Below are 21,951 nucleotides of genomic sequence, written 5' to 3'. Positions count from 1 at the left end.
TTGAAGATTCACAAGAACACAAGAACATGAAGAAAGAACACCAAACTTAAAATTTTTAGAAAACCAAAATAAGATTTTTCGAAATCCCAAGAAAAATCAACAAGAAAACACCAAACTTAAAGTTTGGCACAAGATTTAATGTAAAAATTATTTTTAAAAAAGAATTTTAAAAAGAAGGTACCCAATTTACCAAGAACACAGACCAACGCTCTAGCCAAATGGGCAGTAAATGTAACACTTGTTTTGAAAAATATTTTTAATAACAAAGAAAAAATATTATTTTCATTTTTATTTTTTTTTTGAAAAGAATATAAAAGACTCTGACCCAAAAGACAAAATTTTCCTAATCTATGCAACAGGATTCACCGTCAGTTGTTCAAACTCAAACAATCCCCGGCAACGGCGCCAAAAACTTGGTGCACGAAGTTGTAATGTCAATGTTCACATTACTCTCTTACAATTTCGTATAAAATATCCACTCATCAGCTGCCATTCGTGGTGTTGCTGTGTGTGGGATTGTGGGTGGCATGTTTGCATTTTACTTGCCGAAAACTTTGAATCAACCACTGTATGATACATTCTTTGGGTTGGAAGCTGGGCTTGTTTGATGTTTTTATATTATTAGTCCACTAAGATTAACTTTTTAGTATCATATTCAAGCAAGACTTTAATCTTATTGTGATCATGTATGTCTTGCAACAAGTTTGGATGAAATTCTTGAATATTGTGTGTATGAATGAGTGTGGTGTAGGTAAGTTTGTAATGGTTAAAAACTTGGTTAGACCAAGTAATGGATGACTTAAATATTGTGTGTGTGAATATGGTGTGAATGAATTTGTAATGTCTATGATTGGGACTATTCAATCCATTTTAAAAAAAATTATGGTTATCTCTATTAATATTGTTTTCTAGTGATCAAATTTTAGTAAAGTTCAAGGTTACCGAGCAATTCTAAATTTCTAATTTACGTATTAGTAGTTGTAAGAGAGAAAATGATGTGTTTAGACTTTCATTTAATCTTACTTTGCATTCCAAATCACATTCTTCATTTAATCCTAATTTATTCTAAACGCGTGCCTAGTTCATTTTTTGCTAAAATGTTTTCGATCCACAATTTCCATAACTACCTCCTCATTATCATACCATCTCTTTTGGAAGTGAAATTTTCTTTTTGGCTTGGGAGATTCTGAATTAGACACCAACAGTAGAGGTCTGTAATCAAAACTTATGTCATTAAGGTACGCCATCGAAGCTCTTAGGTAATCCGATCTCCAAGAACCTGAGCTCATTATTTGGTCCAACCTCTCTTTAATGCAATTATTTCCGAACTGTCTGCTTGACCAAGTGAATTTTGGCTCTTCATACCGTAAATCAACCATATCACCAGCATTAATAAAGTCGTTGAAACTTCTAATGAATGATGCGGATTTCATACATCCCTCCTCTTTCTCATGAAACACCTTAATTGCATTGAAGTCTCCAATCACCAATTTATGTTCCTAGACCGTTTTCAAGATACCAAGAATAGTTTGAAATTGATTCTCTCTGGTTCTCCTCTGTATGTAAGTATACCCCTATCAAATCCCAGGTTATTTTCCCTTTTAGTTCTACCATACTAAAGTGAATTTAAAATCCTTCATGGTTCTTTATTTGTAAATCCACGTCTTCCTTTCATTCAACCATCAATCCTTCCACACGTTCTCTAGGATCAACACAGTATAGGTGCTTAAAGCAAGTATTATGCATTATTCTCTCTATATTCAGAGTAATATTTTTTGTTCTACAGAGAAACACTACTTCAAGAGAATAAGTCTTACACAAGTCTTACATGCTGTGAACGGTCAAGAGTTATCCCAAACTCCGACAAGTCATCATCATCATCTTCATGGACATCTTGGTGCCTCTTGTGGGGTGGCACCCTCTCCCATCTCGATAACAATCAACTCAACTTGGCTCATCTTCTACAGGCCTGCTTCCTTCACCTTTCCTTCCGAGCTTTTCTTAATCCCCAGTATTCTTGATATACAGTTTTGCTCGAGGCTTCCTTCGCTACCTTCCTTTGACTTTGTAACCCATTCCTCCTCATTAAAATTATCAACAGCCTTCTCCAAGACAATTTTTTGTTTGCCCCTGATTTCTTCCTTCCTAACTACTATAGCTGCTGCCACGAACTACACTTCTTCCTCTTCTTTCTCCCAGCTCCTCCCCTCTTTGTTAACAAAGAGGTTAGCCAAACCTTTGAGCTGATTGATAGGAGTTGGGTTCGTATTTTTAAATCCTCCCCCTATTCCTCTACTCATGGTTCTAGCCCTGCCATATTCTCTTTGTTCGCCCATTCTCCTACCCACCTGATATATCCGTAGCAGTTCTCCTTAACTCTTTCCCACCACCTCTCCCACAATAGCCGCCTTTACTTGTTCGTCACAAGTTCTACTATCATGACCAATGAAACCGCAGTAATTACTAATTACAGAAAGTACCAATTCTCTCGTACCTTGGCTGCACTCTGATCAGACCTGACTATTTTAAGAGTTATTCTTATTAGTAGCTTGGTAACATCCATCTGAACGTGCACTTTTACGATTTTCTCTTCTTTGCCACATATTTGGAATATGTCAGCATCAACAACATCACCATAAGCCCTTCCTATCTTCTGCCCGAGCTCCTTAGTCTTACAATATTCAGGTAAACCCCATAATTATATCCAAATAGGAACATTTGCAAAATCCTTATCCTCAACTGTTTCTCCTTGTTTCCATCTTCTAATATCGATAATGAAAATTTTAAGGGAGATGGTGCACTTTGAACCCCTCTGACTGGCCCCAAATTGCGTGAACTAAAGAGCCGATCAGCCATGACCCTCCCCATTAGACTTTCATCAGCATTTATCAATCCCTTCTTTAATGTCCTCATCCAGAGAATGCTGCTGCTGGTGTCTACTAGTATAGGCAAAGTCAATGACTCACTCAAATTTGAAAATTAGGATTCCTTCCAAAGCCCTAGCAGAGCACGTAGCAAAACTCTATAGGGCACCTTTTAATTAAAAACTAATAAATTACTGTATGCGTCCGGTAGAATTCAAATTCCTGACGCTTTGAGCGAACAAGTGCACTTGCTAGAGAAAAAGAAGAAGAATGGGTCAGCTTTCTTTTCTTTCTGATCCCAGTTTTCCATGGATATGAAACGAAAGAACATGATCTCTCGGTGAGTGTGTCTGTGTCGATGTCCATGTGTAACCCTTTTCCCTCCACTGTCCAGTCCTCGCCGAAGCTACCCGCCATTCCGGTACCAGGTTAACTCTTGCGCTCCAATGTTCTTTCAAATTTCACTTATTTCTCTCTTATGTTTCTCCCGACTTTATTTTAGTTGTATCTTCAGTTGTTTGCACTGAAATTTGTATATTCTATGCTCAAAGTCTAATTCAGGATATTCTTTTTTTTTGGTAAAGTTTATGAGACTTTTTGTTGGTGCATTCCTAATTTTGATGATATTTAATTAGAAAATAATTTCATAATCTGTTATTTGAATTTTTTATGCCGTCTAAGTGATTGTAACTTTGCTAGTGAGATTTTGGTTCCACAAAATGCATATTTTTTTAGAAATGGCACTACTTGCTATTTGTTGTCTGTGTCTGCAATGCAAACTTACCAAATTTTGGGACTAAACTCTACAAAATTTGAACCTTGAAACTGAACTTGTAATTTTAATTTTGGGAAAAGTTCTTATGAGGTAACTTCAGAATTTGATAACTTCACTACTGTGTGTTATGTTTAATGGATTGGATGAGTTCTCTATCTCTTATAGTGATATATTTCTTGTTTGCAGTGCAGGGAGATGGGTTTGTGGACACTACTAGAGGGGTTCTTGATCCTTGCAAATGCACTGGCAATAACAAACGAGGATCTGTTTCTTGCACCGAGTGGGTGGGGCTTCTCAGATATTTCAGTTGGGAGGACAAAGTCCTTGAAAGGCCAGATTATAGGTCTCATTCATGCAAGTTCGTACATGAGAGTTCCTCTCAGTACTTCTCAACACCATCTTCATTATTGTAAATTTTCTGTCCGGAAGATGATGATGATAAGCAAGCTGCGATGTCAATGCTTTGTTAGAGTTTAAAATTTAAATGATATGCTCCGTACATGTGTGTGTCATCCGATTAGATGCTTGTGTTTCTAAGACTTAAGATAATGGTTGAGTTAAATTGTTGACTTAAGATCAAACCTGCTTTTTGAAAATTATTTTTCTTAAAGCCCCCAACTAGCAGGGCAAACTTGATTGCTGTTACAATTGTTCTATATGTTATATTGTTATGTAATATATTCATGTACACTTTATAAACACAATTTAATTCACAGTTAGTCAATTCTTTTTTCAATTTTAATCTTCTCTCATCTAATCCTAACCAATTTTAACCCCTCCAACTCTTCACCTCCCTATCACCACCACCACCACAATCATCACATCACATCCGCCACTGCCATAAGCACTCTCCCTGCACTCCCTCATTTCATTATTTTCACTGTAGCCTCATTGAATTTTAAAAACATTAAAGACAAAAAACATACTAAACCTTTAACTGATAGTAACTCATTGAATGTGCCTTGATTTAGAATCATGTTATCTGAATTCGTATAGATGTATAGTTTTGGATTAAGCATGCAAGTCATTGGCTATGATGAGCCCGAGTGGTTAGTACAATGTAGTCTTAACCTAGATCCGTTTCTTATATGGTTGCAGGTTCCAGATCTTTAATTAGAGATTTCAACAAAGCATTCCAGGCAACCTAGTTTACCAAATTCTACTTTAGAAATGCCTATCAATGTATGTCTTTGTATTATTTTCACCCACACAATTATGTTCTTTACCACACATCATGTATATTCAATTTTTTTTATGAAGTTACATATCGATTATCACTTTTTCCTTTAAATTTTCATTTTATTTTTATAAACATCTTGCCTACTTAATTGTTGGAATTTAATCTAACCGATGCCGCTAAAGTAACTCATCTCTACTGATATGCTCATCTCATTATTAAATCTTAACTCTCAAATCTGGATATCTTATTTCATTTCATTTTATTTAGCTAGCTTAGAACTTGCACTAAGCAAAATTAGTTCACTGGCTGAAAGAATAAAGAAAAAAAAAAGACTAAAAAATGTCATTCAAAATAAAGATTTAAAAAAATATGATTCATATGAAAAAATCAGATCAATTCTTTACAAAAATCAACAATTAGGCTCATTAAAAAAAATACACACAATATGAATATGATCTTTATTCATATCAATCCATTAAAGATAAGAAAGACTCGTATTTCTAGATATGAATCATCATTCCAAGCAAATAAAAGGGAATTTCTTTCAAACATGCAAATGAAAATGACTTGATCCAACAAGCGATATCTCTATAAAGAGATATATAGCAAAAGATTACATTATAGATATGGAAGAAAATCTGCAAAGAAAACATTTAGATTTTGATCATAAATCAGCAAAAAGATGGTATATTTTGGAGTCTACGAAGATAAGCCTTATGCCCGAAACTGTTGCTACAAGATACATGATGCTAAAGAAAACAATGTTGAGCTAGTGTCAGAGTTGTTGCATGGATGATTGTTTGTCCTTCTTTGCCGTTAGGTACATATGGTTTGCAAGAACAAATGTGAGTGGGAATGTGCTTATTGCACCTGTGAGGCTCATGAAATCTCCAAGGAATGATAGCAGAGCAGATACAAATGTATTGAAGGTGAGGTAGCCACCTCTTAGTAAAAACCTAAATGATAAGTTCTTAATTTTTAGGGCACTTCCGGTGATCCCATATTTGGTGTCCATATACTCATACATAGGACTAGCAAATATCTAGCAGAAGTGAAAATAGAGGATCATTAGGACACTCAAACAATTCGAGTAAACCAAATTTCATCCCAGACGAAAAGCACGAGCTAATAAAGGATGTGTTTGGTTTGCGCTTTTATTTTCAATTTTTTTGATATTTTTTTTATTGTTTTCTCTTTTCTCTTCACAAAATCTTGAAATAGAAACTATTGAAAATGAAAATGCTAACCAAACAAATCTTAGTTTCTCAAGATTTGAAATCCCAGTTGATCTTTCTTTAACTAGTGAGAGACAACTTTGTTTTCCTTAAATTGTAAGATATGATTTTGGCCTGTATTATTTATCAGGGTTAAAACAATTGATATTAGCAGAAGTTCAAGTTTAGATGTAAGTACATGCAATGCAATGACTGATTGAAGAAAAGCTGTAATGTTAGCTACAGCTTTAACCCAGACAGGACCATTCACATTGTTCAGCAAATATGCTGATGTGGAATTTCCATAAGCCCAGTAATCTATAAATGTAACCAGGTACAATGGAAGAACACCAACCGTAAACTGAAAATACAGAGCTTTCATCATGTTCTTCACAACTGGCTGCTTAATTGTTTTCTGTTATATACCTCAATCAATTTATGTTGTGCATCAGTATCTATTTGTACATTAAATATGTTTGAATAACATGTAATGTAAGTTTATGGGACCTGTATTTTGGGAAGCATGTCAGTGTTATATGCGAACACGAGATTAGCGCTTGTTCCAATGATCGAAAATATTTTACCAGCGCCATCGTCCAGAATACTGAAATCACTAGGTGGTGCATTCAATCCTGATGTTAATAACAATCATCTTGTTTAATGGACAGTTAAAAAAAATAGTGTCTTCAACTTAATGCATGAAAATTTTTAACTCAGTTCGGATAGAGATGCAAGATTTGTATTCACATGAATACCAAGTTTGCAATAAGACCTTGGTGGACAAAAAAAGGGGGGACATATAACGTAATAGCAGAAATGAAATATTACCATCTTTAAGGGACATCACAAATGCTATAACAATATAAGCTAGACTCAAGAGAGTTGAAAAACCCAGCCAAACTCCAAGAGCTGAAAGAGTAGGGATTCCAATGGCAAACAGTGCACACACAAAGCCAGCTATAGTAATAAAATATGGAAGTTTCATTGTGTGATCATCCCAGAATAGAAGATAAGTAGCTTGTACCACATTGAACATATAAAAATAAAAAAGGAAATTTACAAAAAGAACCCTCTAGAAATACCAAAAAAAAAAAAGAAATTCAATTACCAAATTAACCAATGCATATTGTTTTTTTTTATATATTTTTTGTATGCATGTAACAGAATGGCTAGACATATACACTATCTAAAGAAACATATTCTAAACTGAGGAAGAGATTGAATTTGTGTTACTTTCAAGGTTGAACTGGCCAAAATGATGTAGCCAGTATTGATCATGAAAAGATTGACGTATTGTAGAGCCCATGTAAGAGTATATGCCTTTTTTCCTGCGGTAAGAAAGGGATGAAACATGAGAGAAAAAGAAATAGCTGCATGTTATTGGAAAACATTTGTAGAAGATGAGTATTTGTTACCGTATATGAATTCAGCAAGGTCTCTATATCAAATGCGCCTTGTCCCCCTAGACTCATGGAGCATAGCAACAAGAGCATCTGCATAGAGCAAAATTACTAGACCAAGTGGCACCAAGATGGTGTCGGAATATCCTAGCACATAAGCACTGTTGATTCCGATGGTTAGGACAAAAGCCACTTGAAACCATGAATCTGCCACCAAACAAATTCCAAAGGAAAACAAATTATGAGTTAATATTATGGAGATAAGATTGAACAGAGGAAGATGTATATATTTCAAAATGTTCTGATTTCAATTACACCCGGAGTGCCAGCTATATTGGGTTACAAATTGCATGCTTAACTTCTATCTCAATCAGCAATATTTATGATATATAAGTAAAACTGATTATTACTAACCACTGCTAATCTGGTGCATGGTTTCCGGCACTTTAACGTTGTCATTACCATCTTTGTGATTTTCATGGTTACTATCGTTCTTTCCCATTGTTTTGTTAGGCATTGCAACGGTTAAATTGCATAAGAAGATAGCAACACAATCATGCCAAGCTGCTCCTTAGCTCCAACAATGACCCTGTATATATACACTCAACTACTGCAACAAATTGAGATTTAAAATAATCCATTGCAGTGTGCCAGCTATACATTGTTAACAGACTATCTTGCCAAAAATGTTGTAAACTTATCTAACGAACCACTAGTATATATAGATACTAATTACATGTATTGAACTAATATGTTACCTAATACCAACCCCGCCTAAAACCACAGTCTCTTATTCTGTCCATGATTCCATTCAAACTATTCACTTCCAACCAGCCAATCACTTTTTCCAATTTAGAATCACTTCCTTTTTTGTTCCAGCGCAAAATTTTTTTTACTACTTTAGACAGTTAACCACTTAGCCTTCTATTATTTTTTATAAAATAAAAGTAGGTATTCGGTATCAATCAATAAACAAAAAGTTTTTCATAAATGAGGAGTGCTAGGCGGCCAGAAACTTTTGTGATTTGTAGCCATCAATGATGATTTTAATGGTGTGAGATTTCATCCAATGACTAGGATTACTCACTTTTCTTTTGCTGATTACATGTTGGCCAGAATTTAATAAAGTTGCTGGCCCCCTAGACTTGATGCTGGTTAGCTTAAAAATGAGAAGCACAAAATAAAAAATACTCGCTTGGTAGAAAATGATATGTCAAATGTCAAATATTATTTCCAACTTAAATTTATATCTATTTGAGATATTAATCTAAATTTAATTTTAGATAACTAAAATTTTTTATAGAACTAATAGTTACCTTATATATTAAATATGCAAAAGTAAACAACAATTTAGTTTTACAAATATCAATTTTCTTTAGCAGGAGCAACTTTATTAATTAGGAAGGACTTTTGATGACAATAATTAATTAAACAGGACTACCGTTCTTCGTGTCTTTCTACTTTCATTCCCTTGCTTTTATTTCTGTTTTATCTTTTCTCTCTTTTTGCTAAGCTTCCTTCTTATTGTTTATCTATATAGATTTATATTTTATTAGGAATCTCATCTTATTGTTTATCTATATTTGAAAATAGATAATTTAAACCTAACATTTTATATCTTATATGATTAGATTACTAAAATAGACTTATTTCATTAATAATTTCATCGTGTTGTTTATATATTTAGAGATTAATAACTCACACCAATTAGTGAATAATATCTTATATCTCACATAATTAAATTGCTAAAATAAACTTATTTCATTAATAATTTTATCATATATATATATATATATATATATATATATTTAGATTGAACAACTCACACACAAAATTGTTTAGATTTAATGGTTAAAACAAAATTGTAAAAGAAATTGGTAAATCAATTGAAGAAGTTGGAATTTTATGTTTAAAAATTCTGATAAAAAATTAGATAAAAAGATTATATATATTATATATAAATATATTATTTTATTATATTTTATCATTAGTTAAATCTTAAAATCAAGTTATATAGTCATAGGTATGAGTCATTTCATGCAATTCATTTATATAGAACCTTTCACTATTTAAGTATATAGAGTCATTCAAATGCAACTTATTCCCTTGGGTCTTGTATACTATATATATTCAAGTACAATGTTAACATACTATCTTGCTAAAAATGTTGTAAACTCATCTAACGAACCACTAGTATATATAGATGCTAATTATATGTATTGAACTAATATGTTACCTAATACCAACCTCCCCTAAAACTACAGTCTCTTATTCTGTCCATGACTCCATTCAAACTGTTCACTTCCAACCAGCCAATCACTTTTTTCAATTTAGAATCACCTCCTTTTTTGTTCCAGCATGAAACTTTTTTTACTACTTTGGACATTTAGCCACTTAGCCTATTATTATTTTTATAAAATAAAAGTAGGTATTCGATATCAATCAATAAACGAAAAGCTTTTCATAAATAAATTAGTCAAACATAATGCTGGTTGGCTTAAAAAAGAGGAACACAAAATAGAAAATACTCGCTTGATAGAAAATGATATGTCAAATGTCAACTATTATTTTCAACTTAAATTTATATATATTTGAGATATTAATCTAAATTTAATTTTAGATAACTAAAATTTTTTATAGAATTAATAGTTACCTTGTACATTAAATATGCAAAAGTAAACAACAATTTAGTTTTACAAATATCAATTTTCTTTGGCAGGAAATAAGTGAAATAACTAAAGTCATATCCCTAGAATAACAAACCATTTTTGTTCTTGTAATGAATTAGTATAAATCAAATGAAATAACATTGCTTATTATCATATCTTTACGAATAATATTAAATGATTAATTAAGTTGTAAATAACCTCATCTCTTTTGTAATTAGATTCATGATAATAACGTTTACATATACTCGTAGTGTAACACCCCAATTAACCCAAGCCTTACCTTTAGCCGTAAAGCAAGGGTTAACCAAAGGTTACGAAAATTCTAAGGCTTATACATATTTATATAGAAAGAATAATATAATCTAGAAGTCTGATGAAGGAATAAAGCTCAAAGTTAGGGTAAGAAAAGCGCAAAACGCATAAATGGAGCAACTAACTTAAAGCACAAGAAATAGATACAATTTATATCAAAATATCATAGTATAATGTCATAAGGATCTAGCCACGACTCGGAGAGTTTAAGCTGGTGGTGCACGAAATTGTGATAATCAACAATAGCGCCAAAGACTTGGAGCTCTCAAACGTGAATCACACTTTGTCACAATTTCGCACAACTAACCAGCAAGTGCACTGGGTCGTCCAAGTAATACCTTACGTGAGTAAGGGTCGATCCCACGGAGACTGTCGGCTTGAAGCAAGCTATGGTCATCTTGTAAATCTCAGTCAGGCAGATTTAAATGGTTATGGAGGATTGATAATTAAAGATAAATAAAACATAAAGTAAAGATAGAGATAGAGATACTTATGTAATTCATTGGTAGGAATTTCAGATAAGCGTATGAAGATGCTTTGTTCCTCCTGAACCTCTGCTTTCCTATTGCCTTCATCCAATCATTCATACTCCTTTCCATGGCAAGCTTTATGTTGGGCATCACTGTTGTCAATGGCTACTTCCCTTCCTCTCAGTAAAAATGTTCTACGCATGCTGTCACCGCACGGCTAATCATCTGTCGGTTCTCGATCATGTTGGAATAGGATCCATTGATCCTTTTGTGTCTGTCACACGCCCAACACTCGCGAGTTTGAAGCTCATCACAGTCATCCCTTCCCAGATCCTACTCAGAATACCACAGACAAGGTTTAGACGTTCTGGATCTCAGGAATGGCCGCCAATAATTCTAGCCTATACCACGAAGGTTCTAATCTTAGATTAGAAACCCAAGAGATACACATTAAAGCTTGTTTGCATGTAGAACGGAAGTGGTTGTCAGGCACGCGTTCATAGGTGAGAATGGTGATGAGTGTCACATAATCATCACATTCATCATGTTCTTGGGTGCAAATGAATATCTTGGAGAAGAAATAGACTTGAGTTGAATAGAAAAACAATAGTACTTTGCATTAATTCATGAAGAACAGCAGAGCTCCACACCTTAATCTATGGTGTGTAAAAACTCCACCGTTGAAAATACATAAGAACAAGGTCTAGGCATGGTTGTGAGGCCAGCCCCCAAATGTGAAAAGGTCTATCAAAGTCTTTTTGTAAAAGTATGAAAATACAATAGCAAAAGGTCCTATTTATAGAAAACTAGTAGACTAGGGTTACCAGAAATAGGTAATTAATGCAGAAATCTTCTTCTGGGCCCACTTGGTGTGTGCTTGGGCTGAGCATTGAAGATTTCATATGTAGAGACTTTTCTTACAGTTAAACGCCAGCTTTTGTGCCAATTTGGGCGTTTAACTCCAGCTTTTGTGCCAGTTCTGGCGTTTTGACGCCAGAATTCTTAAGCTGACTTGGAACGCCGGTTTGAGCCATAAAATCTTGGGAAAAGTATGGACTATTATATATTTCTGGAAAGCCCAGGATGTCTACTTTCCAACGCAATTGAGAGCGCGCCAATTGGGCTTTTGTAGCTCCAGAAAATTCACTTCGAGTGCAGGGAGGTCAGAATCCAACAGCATCTGCAGTCCTTTTTCAGCCTCTGAATCAGATTTTTGCTCAGGTCCCTCAATTTCAGCCAAAAAATACCTGAAATCACAGAAAAACACACAAACTCATAGTAAAGTCCAGAAATATGATTTTTATTTAAAAACTAATAAAAACATAATAAAAACTAACTAAAATATACTAAAAACATACTAAAAACAATGCCAAAAAGCGTATAAATTATCCGCTCATCACAACACCAAACTTAAATTGTTGCTTGTCCCCAAGCAACTGAAAATCAAATAGGATAAAAAGAAGAGAATATACAATGAATTCCAAAAGCATCTATGAAGATCAGTATTAATTAGATGAGCGGGACTTTTAGCTTTTTGCTTCTGAACAGTTTTGGCATTTCACTTTATCCTTTGAAGTTCAGAATGATTGGCTTCTATAGGAAGTCAGAATCCAGATAGTGTTATTGATTCTCCTAGTTAAGTATGTTGATTCTTGAACACAGCTACTTTATGAGTCTTGGCCGTGACCCAAAGCATTTTGTTTTCCAGTATTACCACCGGATACATAAATGCCACAGACACATAACTGGGTGAACCTTTTCAGATTGTGACTCAGCTTTGCTAGAGTCCCCAATTAGAGGTGTCCAGAGCTCTTAAGCACACTCTTTTTGCTTTGGACCACGACTTTAACCGCTCAGTCTCAAGTTTTCACTTGACACCTTCACGCCACAAGCACATGGTTAGGGACAACTTGGTTTAGCCGCTTAGGCCAGGATTTTATTCCTGTGGGCCCTCCTATCCACTGATGCTCAAAGCCTTGGATCCTTTTTATTTTACCCTTGCCTTTTGGTTTAAAGGGTTACTGGATTTTTCTGCTTGCTTTTCTTTCTTTTTCTCTTTTTTTTTCTGCAAGCTTTTTATTCACTGCTTTTTCTTGCTTCAAGAATCAATTTTATGATCTTTCAGATTATCAATAACATTTCTCCCTTTTCCATCATTCTTTCAAGAGCCAACAATTTTAACATTCTTAAACAACAAATTCAAAAATATGCACTGTTCACGCATTCATTCATAAAGACAAAAGTATTGCCACCACATTAAAATAACTAAACTATTTTAAAATTTGAAATTCATGCGCTTCTTTTTCTTTTTCAATTAAAAATATTTTTCATTTAAGAAAGGTGATGGATTCATTTTCATTGCCTTTAAGGCATAGACACTTAGACATTAGTGATCATGTAATCATAAATAAACATAAAGCATAAAAATTCGAAAAGCAGAAAATAAAGAACAAGGAGATTAAAGAACGGGTCCACCTTAGTGATGTCGGCTTGTTCTTCCTCTTGAAGATCTAATGGAGTGCTTGAGCTCCTCAATGTCTCTTCCTTGCCTTTGTTGCTCCTCTCTCATGATTCTTTGGTCTTCTCTAATTTCATGGAGGAGGATGGAATGCTCTTGGTGCTCCACCCTTAGTTGTCCCATGTTGGAACTTAATTCTCCTAGGGAGGTGTTGATTTGCTCCCAATAGTTTTGTGGAGGAAAATGCATCCCTTGAGGCATCTCAGGGATTTCATGGTGAGAAATTTCCTCATGTCTATGAGTGGGATCTCTTGTTTGCTCCATCCTTTTCTTAGTGATGGGCTTATCCTCATCAATGAGGATGTCTTCCTCTATGTCAATTCCAACTGAATTGCAGAGGTGACAAATGAGATGAGGGAAGGCTAACCTTGCCAAAGTAGAGGACTTGTCCGCCATCTTGTAGAGTTCTTGGGATATAACTTCATGAACTTCTACTTCCTCCCTAATCATGATGCTATGGATCATGATAGCCCGGTCTATAGTAACTTCAGACCGGTTGCTAGTGGGAATGATTGAGCGTTGGATGAACTCCAACCATCCCCTAGCCACGGGCTTGAGGTCATGCCTTCTTAGTTGAACCGGCTTCCCTCTTGAATCTCTCTTCCATTGAGCGCCCTCTTCACAGATGTATATGAGGACTTGGTCCAACCTTTGATCAAAGTTGACCCTTCTAGTGTAGGGGTGTGCATTTCCTTGCATCATGGGCAAGTTGAATGCCAACCTTACATTCTCCGGACTAAAATCTAAGCATTTCCCCCGAACCATTGTAAGCCAATTCTTTGGTTCCGGGTTCACACTTTGATCATGGTTCTTGGTGATCCATGCATTGGCATAGAACTCTTGAACCATTAAGATTCCGACTTGTTGAATGGGGTTGGTGAGAACTTCCCAACCTCTTCTTCGAATCTCATGTCGGATCTCCGGATATTCACCCTTTTTGAGTTTGAAAGGGACCTCGGGGATCACCTTCTTCTTGGCCACAACCTCATAGAAGTGGTCTTGGTGCACCCTTGAGATGAATCTCTCCATCTCCCATGACTCGGAGGTGGAAGCTTTTGCCTTCCCTTTCCTCTTTCTAGAGGTTTCTCCGACCTTAGGTGCCATAAATGGTTATGGAAAAATAAAAAGCAACGCTTTTACCACACCAAACTTAGAAGGTTTGCTCGTCCTCGAGCAAAAGAAGAAAGAAGAGAGTAGAAGAAGAAGAAATAGAGGAGATGGAGAGGGCTTAGTGTTTCAGCCAAGGGGGAGAAGTAGTGTGTATGTTGTGTGAAAATGAAGGAGTGAAGATGGGTTTATATAGGAGTGGAGAGGGGGGTATGGTTCGGCCATTATGGGTGGGTTTGGGTGGGAAAGTGGTTTGAATTTGAATGGTGAGGTAGGTGGGGTTTTATGAAGGATGGATGTGAGTGGTGAAGAGAATGGTGGGATTTGATAGGTGAGGAGTTTTTGGGGAGGAGGTATTGAGGTGATTGGTGAATGGGTGAAGAAGAGAGAGAGAGGTGGGGTAGGTGGAGATCCTGTGAGGTCCACAGATCCTGAGGTGTCAAGGATATCTCATCCCTGCACCAAATGGCGTGCAAAAATGCCCCTTTCTGCCAATCCTGGCATTAAACGCCAGGCTGCTGCCCATTTTTGGCGTTTAACACCAGCTTCTTGCCCATTCCTGGCGTTAAACGCCAGTCTGGTGCCCATTTCTGGCGTTAAACGCCCAGAATGGTGCCAGACTGGGCGTTTAACGCCCATTCTGCTACCCTTACTGGTGTTTAAACGCCAGTAAGTTTCTCCTCCAGGGTGTTCTGTTTTTTATTCTGTTTTTTAGTCTGTTTTTTCTTTTTCAATTGTTTTTGTGACTTCACATGATCATCAACCTACAAAAAATATAAAATAATAAAAGAAAATAGAAATGTAACATAGATAATTAAAGATTGGGTTGCCTCCCAACAAGCACTTCTTTAATGTCTATAGCTTGACAGTGGACTCTCATGGAGCCTCACAGATGTTCAGAGCAATGTTGGAACCTCCCAACACCAAACTTAGAGTTTGAATGTGGGGGTTCAACACCAAACTTAAAGTTTGGTTGTGGCCTCCAACACCAAACTTAGAGTTTGACTGTGGGGGCTCTGTCTGACTCTGTATTGAGAGAAGCTCTTCATGCTTCCTCTCCATGGTTACAGAGGGATATCCTTGAGCTTTAAACACAAGGGAGTCTTCATTCACTTGAATGATCAATTCTCCTCTGTCAACATCAATTACAGCTTTTGCTGTGGCTAGGAAGGGTCTGCCAAGGATGATGGATTCATCCACACACTTCCTAGTCTCTAGGATTATGAAATCAGCAGGGATGTAGTGGTCTTCAACCTTTACCAAGACATCCTCTACAAGTCCATAAGCCTGTTTCCTTGAATTGTCTGCCATCTCTAGTGAGATTCTTGCAGCTTGTACCTCAATGATCCCTAACTTCTCCAGTATAGAGAGAGGCATGAGGTTTATACTTGACCCTAGGTCACACAGAGCATTCTCAAAGGTCATGGTGCCTATGGTACAAGGTATTGAGAACTTCCCAGGATCTTGTCTCTTTTGAAGTAATCTCTGCCTAGTCAAGTCATCTAGTTCTTTGGTGAGCAAGGGGGGTTCATCCTCCCAAGTCTCATTACCAAATAACTTGGCATTTAGCTTTATAATTGCTCCAAGGTACTTAGCAACTTGTTCTTCAGTAATATCTTCATCCTCTTCAGAGGAAGAATACTCATCAGAGCTCATGAATGGCAGGAGTAAATTCAATAGAATCTCTATGGTCTCTGTGTGAGCCTTAGATTCCCATGGTTTCTCATCAGGGAATTCCATGGAGGCCAGTGGACGTCCATTGAGGTCTTCTTCAGTGGAGATCACTGCCTCTTCCTCCTCTCCAGGTTCGGCCATGTGAGACGTGTTTATGGCCTTGCACTCTCTCTTTGGATTCTCTTCTGTATTGCTTGGGAGAGTACTAGGAGGGAGTACAGTAACTTTTTTACTCAGCTGACCCACTTGTACCTCCAAATTTCTAATGGAGGACCTTGTTTCAGTCATGAAACTTTGAGTGGTTTTAACTAGATCAGAGACTATGGTTGCTAAGTCAGAGTGGCTCTGCTTAGAATCCTCTGTCTGTTGCTGAGAAGATGATGGAAAAGGCTTGCTATTGCTAAACCTGTTTCTTCCACCATTATTATTATTGAAGCCTTGTTGAGGCCTCTGTTGGCCTTTCCATGAGAGATTTGGATGATTTCTCCATGAAAAATTATAGGTGTTTCCATAGGAATCTCCCATGTAATTCACCTCTTCCATTGCTAGGTTCTCAGGATCATAAGCTTCTTTTTTAGAGGAAGCTTCCTTAGTACTGCCTAGTGCAGCTTGCATTCCAGACAGACTTTGAGAAATCATATTGACTTGCTGAGTCAATATTTTATTCTAAGCCAGTATGGTATTCAGAGTATCAATCTCAAGAACTCCTTTCTTTTGATTTGTCCCATTATTCACAGGGTTCCTTTCAGAAGTGTACATGAATTGGTTATTTGAAACCATCTCAATGAGTTCCTGAGCTTCTGCAGGCGTCTTCTTCAGATGACGAGATCCTCCAGTAGAGCTGTCCAATGACATCTTGGACAGTTCAGACAGACCATCATAGAAGATACCTATGATGCTCCAATCAGAAAGCATGTCAGAAGGACACCTTCTGATCAATTGCTTGTATCTTTCCCAAGCTTCATAGAGGGATTCTCCTTCCTTCTGTCTGAAGGTTTGGACTTCCACTCTAAGCTTGTTCAATTTTTGAGGTGGAAAGAACTTTGCCAAGAAGGCATTTACTAGCTTTTCCCAAGAGTTCAGGCTTTCTTTGGGTTGTGAATCCAACCATGTCCTAGCTCTATCTCTTACAGCAAAAGGGAAGAGCATAAGTCTGTAGACCTCAGGATCAACCCCATTGGTCTTGACAGTGTCACAAATTTGCAAGAATTCAGCTAAGAACTGATGAGGATCTTCCAATAGAAGTCCATGAAACTTGCAATTCTGTTGCATTAGAGAAACTAATTGAGACTTAAGCTTAAAGTTGTTTGCTCCAATGGCAGGGATTGAGATACTTCTCCCATAGAAGTCGGGAGTAGGTGCAGTAAAGTCACCAAGCACCTTCCTTGTATTGTTGGCATTGTTGTTGTTTTCGGCTGCCATGGCTTCTTCTTGTTTGAAAAGCTCTGTTAGGTCCTCTACAGAGAGTTGTACTTTAGCTTCTCTTAGCTTTCGCTTCAAGGTCCTTTCAGGTTCAGGATCAGCTTTAACAAGGATGCCTTTGTCTTTGCTCTTGCTCATATGAAAGAGAAGAGAACAAGAAAGTATGGAATCCTCTATGTTACAGTATAGAGATTCCTTGAAGTGTCAGAGGAAAATAAGAATAGAAGGAGAAGGTAGAAAGAGAAGAATTCGAACTTATCAAGAGGGATATAGTTCGAATTGTTGATAGTGGAGGAGTGTTAGTCCTTAAATAGAAGGATGTGAGAAGAGGGGAAGAATTTTCGAAATTAAAGTAAAAGATTTTGAAATAATTAAAAGAAATTTTGAAAATTTGATTGATGATTTTTGAAAACTAAGATTGGGAAAGAAATTAAGTGATTTTTGAAAAGATTTTGAAATTAGAAATAAAAAAGATATGATTGAAAATTAATTTTGAAAAAGATGTGATTGAAAAGATATGATTGAGAAGATATGATTGAAAATCAAATTACAAAGAGAAAGTTTTAAAATTAAAGTTGATTACTTGACTAACAAGAAATTAGAAGATATGATTCTAGAATTTAAAATTTGATCCTTTCTTAATAGGCAAGTAACAACTTGAAAATTTTGAATTAAATCACTAATTGTAGCAAGGATTTTCGAAAATAGTAATAAATAAAAAAATTGAAAAGAAATTGATTTTGAAAAGATATGATTGAAAATATATGATTTGAAAAAGATTTGATTTTGAAAAATTATGAAAATTTGGAAAAGATTTAAATTAAAAACAAAATCTTCCCTTTAGTGTCATCCTGGCGTTAAACGCCCAGAATGGCATCCATTCTGGTGTTTAACGCCCAAAATCCTACCTTTTTGGGCGTTTAACGCCCAGCCAGGTACCCTGGCTAGTGTTTAAACGCCAGTTTTCCTTCTTCACTGGGCGTTTTGAACGCCCAGCTTTTTCTGTTTAATTCCTCTGCTGAATGTTCTGAATCTTCAATTCTCTGTATTATTGACTTGAAAAGACACAATTTTGAAATTTTTTTTTGAATTTTTAATGATGAGAAACAAAAAAAATGCAACTAGGATCAAATAAACAATGCATGCAAGACACCAAACTTAGAAGTTTGTATACTAAGGACTATAACAATTTGAAAATGCATATAAGAAACAACAAAAGACACAAAATAAGAGAAATTAAAGATCAAAGCACTGAAATTATCAAGAACAACTTGAAGATCAATGAAGAACATAATGCATATATTCGAAAAATGCAAGAAGAATAAAGACATGAAATTGACACCAAACTTAAAAATTGATACTAGACTCAAACAAGAAACATAAAATATTTTTGATTTTTATGGTTTTATAAAAATTTTTGTGATTTTTTGAAAATTGAGTGGAAAAGAAAATAAAGGGATTCAAAATTTTTAATAAGAGTTCCAGGAATCATTGCAGTGCTAGTCTAAGACTCCGGTCCAGGAATTAGACATGGCTTACTAGCCAGCCAAGCTTTCAATGAAAGCTCCGGTCCAAAACACTAGACATGAACATAAAATAAAATTACCTAATCTAAGCAACAAGATGAACCGTCAGTTGTCCATACTCGAACAATCCCCGGCAACGGCGCCAAAAACTTGGTGCACGAAATTGTGATCATCAACAATGCCGCCAAAGACTTGGAGCTCTCAAACGTGAATCACACTTTGTCACAATTCCGCACAACTAACCAGCAAGTGCACTGGGTCGTCCAAGTAATACCTTACGTGAGTAAGGGTCGATCCCACGGAGACTGTCGGCTTGAAGCAAGCTATGGTCATCTTGTAAATTTCAGTCAAGCAGATTCAAATGGTTATGGAGGATTGATAATTAAAGATAAATAAAACATAAAATAAAGATAGAGATAGAGATACTTATTTAATTCATTGGTAAGAATTTCAGATAAGCGTATGAAGATGCTTTGTTCCTCCTGAACCTCTACTTTCCTATTGCCTTCTTCCAATCATTCATACTCCTTTCCATGGCAAGCTTTATGTTGGGCATCACCATTTTCAATAGCTACTTCCCGTCCTCTCAGTGAAAATATTCTACGTACGCTGTCACCGCACGGCTAATCATCTGTCGGTTCTCGATCATGTTGGAATAGGATCCATTGATCCTTTTGCGTCTGTCACACGCCCAACACTCGCGAGTTTGAAGCTCATCACAGTCATCACTTTCCAGATCCTACTCAGAATACCACAGACAAGGTTTAGACGTTCCGGATCTCAGGAATGGCCGCCAATAATTCTAGCCTATACCACGAAGGTTCTAATCTTAGATTAGAAACCCAAGAGATACGCATTCAAGCTTGTTTGCATGTAGAACGGAAGTGGTTATCAGGCACGCATTCATAGGTGAGAATGGTGATGAGTGTGACATAATCATCACATTCATCATGTTCTTGGGTGCGAATGAATATCTTGGAGAAGAAATAGACGTGAGTTGAATAGAAAAACAATAGTACTTTGCATTAATTCATGAAGAACAGTAGAGCTCCACACCTTAATCTATGGTGTGTAGAAACTCCACCGTTGAAAATACATAAGAACAAGGTCTAGGCATGGCCGTGAGGCCAGCCCCCAAACGTGAAAAGGTCTATCAAAGTCTTTTTGTAAAAGTATGAAAATACAATAGCAAAAGGTCCTATTTATAGAAAACTAGTAGCCTAGGGTTACAGAAATAGGTAATTAATGCAGAAATCTTCTTCCGGGCCCACTTGGTGTGTGCTTGGACTGAGCATTTAAGCTTTCATGTGTAGAGACTTTTCTTGGAGTTAAACGCCAGCTTTTGTGCCACTTTGGGCGTTTAACTCCAGCTTTTGTGCCAGTTCTGGCGTTTTGACGCCAGAATTCTCAAGCTGACTTGGAATGCCGGTTTGGGCCATCAAATCTTGGGCAAAGTATAGACTATTATATATTGCTGGAAAGCCCATGATGTCTACTTTCCAACGCAATTGAGAGCGTGCCAATTGGGCTTCTGTAGCTCTAGAAAATTTACTTCGAGTGCAGGGAGGTCAGAATCCAACAGCATCTGCAGTCCTTTTTCAGCCTCTAAATTAGATTTTTGCTCAGGTCTCTCTATTTCAGCCAGAAAATACCTGAAATCACAGAAAAATACACAAACTCATATTAAAGTCCAGAAATGTGATTTTTATTTAAAAACTAATAAAAACATAATAAAAACTAACTAAAATATACTAAAAACATACTAAAAACAATGCCAAAAAGCGTATAAATTATCCGCTCATCAGCCGGCTAGCCATATATACCGACAATTAGAAGACTGTAGTTCCAAAGGGCTTATACAAGTTTTGTTCCCTCAAATAAAATCCTCTAGACAAAACAAAATATAAAAGTGAGAGTACAAGTTAAAATAACCAAGATGAAAACAAAATAGAATAAGATCTTCCGCTCTGCTATCATCACCCAACTCACTGTGGTGGGTTGCGACCTGCATCTGAAAAATAACAACAGCGTATGGAATGAGAACCGGAGGTTCTTAGTATGGTAATAGTGCCCAATAATGTAAGATGTAAGGCCCCGGGACGCCGAAGGCAATCCTATAACTTCACTTCACATACTGATATTCAAGCTTGGAACAAAATAAATAAATATTCAAAGAACTTAAACCATAACCGGGTTATCTAAAGGTTTAATTACTCTGTTGGTCCCTATAGTTTCACCAAATTTTTAATTAGGTCCTTATACTTTTTTTCCTTTCAATTGGGTCCCTATACTACTTTTAATTTTGTAATCACGTCCTTTTCATGTTAAAAATGATAAAATTAACATAATATTTTTACCAAAATACATGCGATCAAAGATTTAATTAAGTTTTTAATTATAAATACCTTCAATTTGCAAAGAAATATTCAGTTAACTCTAATAATTTTTATACTAGAAAGGACTTAATTATAAAATTAAAGCAGTGTAAGGACCCAATTGAAAGAAAAAAAAGTATAGGGACCTAATTAAAAATTTGGTGAAACTACAGGGACCAACAGAGTAATTAAACCTTATCTAAACTTAGGGGGATTCTAACTAACACTAATCACACCGCTGTATCCCACAGCCTTCGCCAATCTTACCTCCGTGCGATCCCATCGCCACTGCCTACCTAACCTCCTCAGCACCAGACAATCACAAAAGAAATGCAAGCAAGTAAAACACAAGTAGAAGCATATAGAGCAAGTAGTTCAAGTAAGCAAATAGGCATGTTATTCATTTGGGCATACAATTACAAGTCGGCAAAGCATACAAATAGAT

General features: G+C 36.1%; 1 non-coding gene and 3 pseudogenes across 1 annotated transcript; 3 read left to right on the top strand and 1 right to left on the bottom strand.

The window, feature by feature from the left end:
* Positions 1-608, top strand: part of LOC107646850 (organic cation/carnitine transporter 4-like) — a 33,273-nt pseudogene extending 32,665 nt beyond the window's left edge.
* Positions 609-3,774: 3,166 nt separating this feature from the next.
* Positions 3,775-4,072, top strand: LOC148555047 (uncharacterized; annotated as a pseudogene).
* Positions 4,073-5,483: 1,411 nt separating this feature from the next.
* LOC107648175 (proline transporter 1-like) lies at positions 5,484-7,935 on the bottom strand (annotated as a pseudogene).
* Positions 7,936-17,092: 9,157 nt separating this feature from the next.
* On the top strand, positions 17,093-17,200 carry LOC148555046 (small nucleolar RNA R71). The gene has a single exon (XR_015888273.1). It is a non-coding gene; the product is annotated as a small nucleolar RNA R71 (small nucleolar RNA).
* Positions 17,201-21,951: the final 4,751 nt, after the last annotated feature.

The sequence above is a fragment of the Arachis ipaensis genome, chromosome B6 (genome assembly GCF_059453495.1).
Source record: "Arachis ipaensis isolate K30076 ecotype BB chromosome B6, ASM5945349v1, whole genome shotgun sequence".
Lineage (NCBI taxonomy): Eukaryota > Viridiplantae > Streptophyta > Magnoliopsida > Fabales > Fabaceae > Arachis > Arachis ipaensis.
Note: the sequence above shows the minus strand (reverse complement) of the source record. Positions and strands in the feature narration are given on the sequence as shown.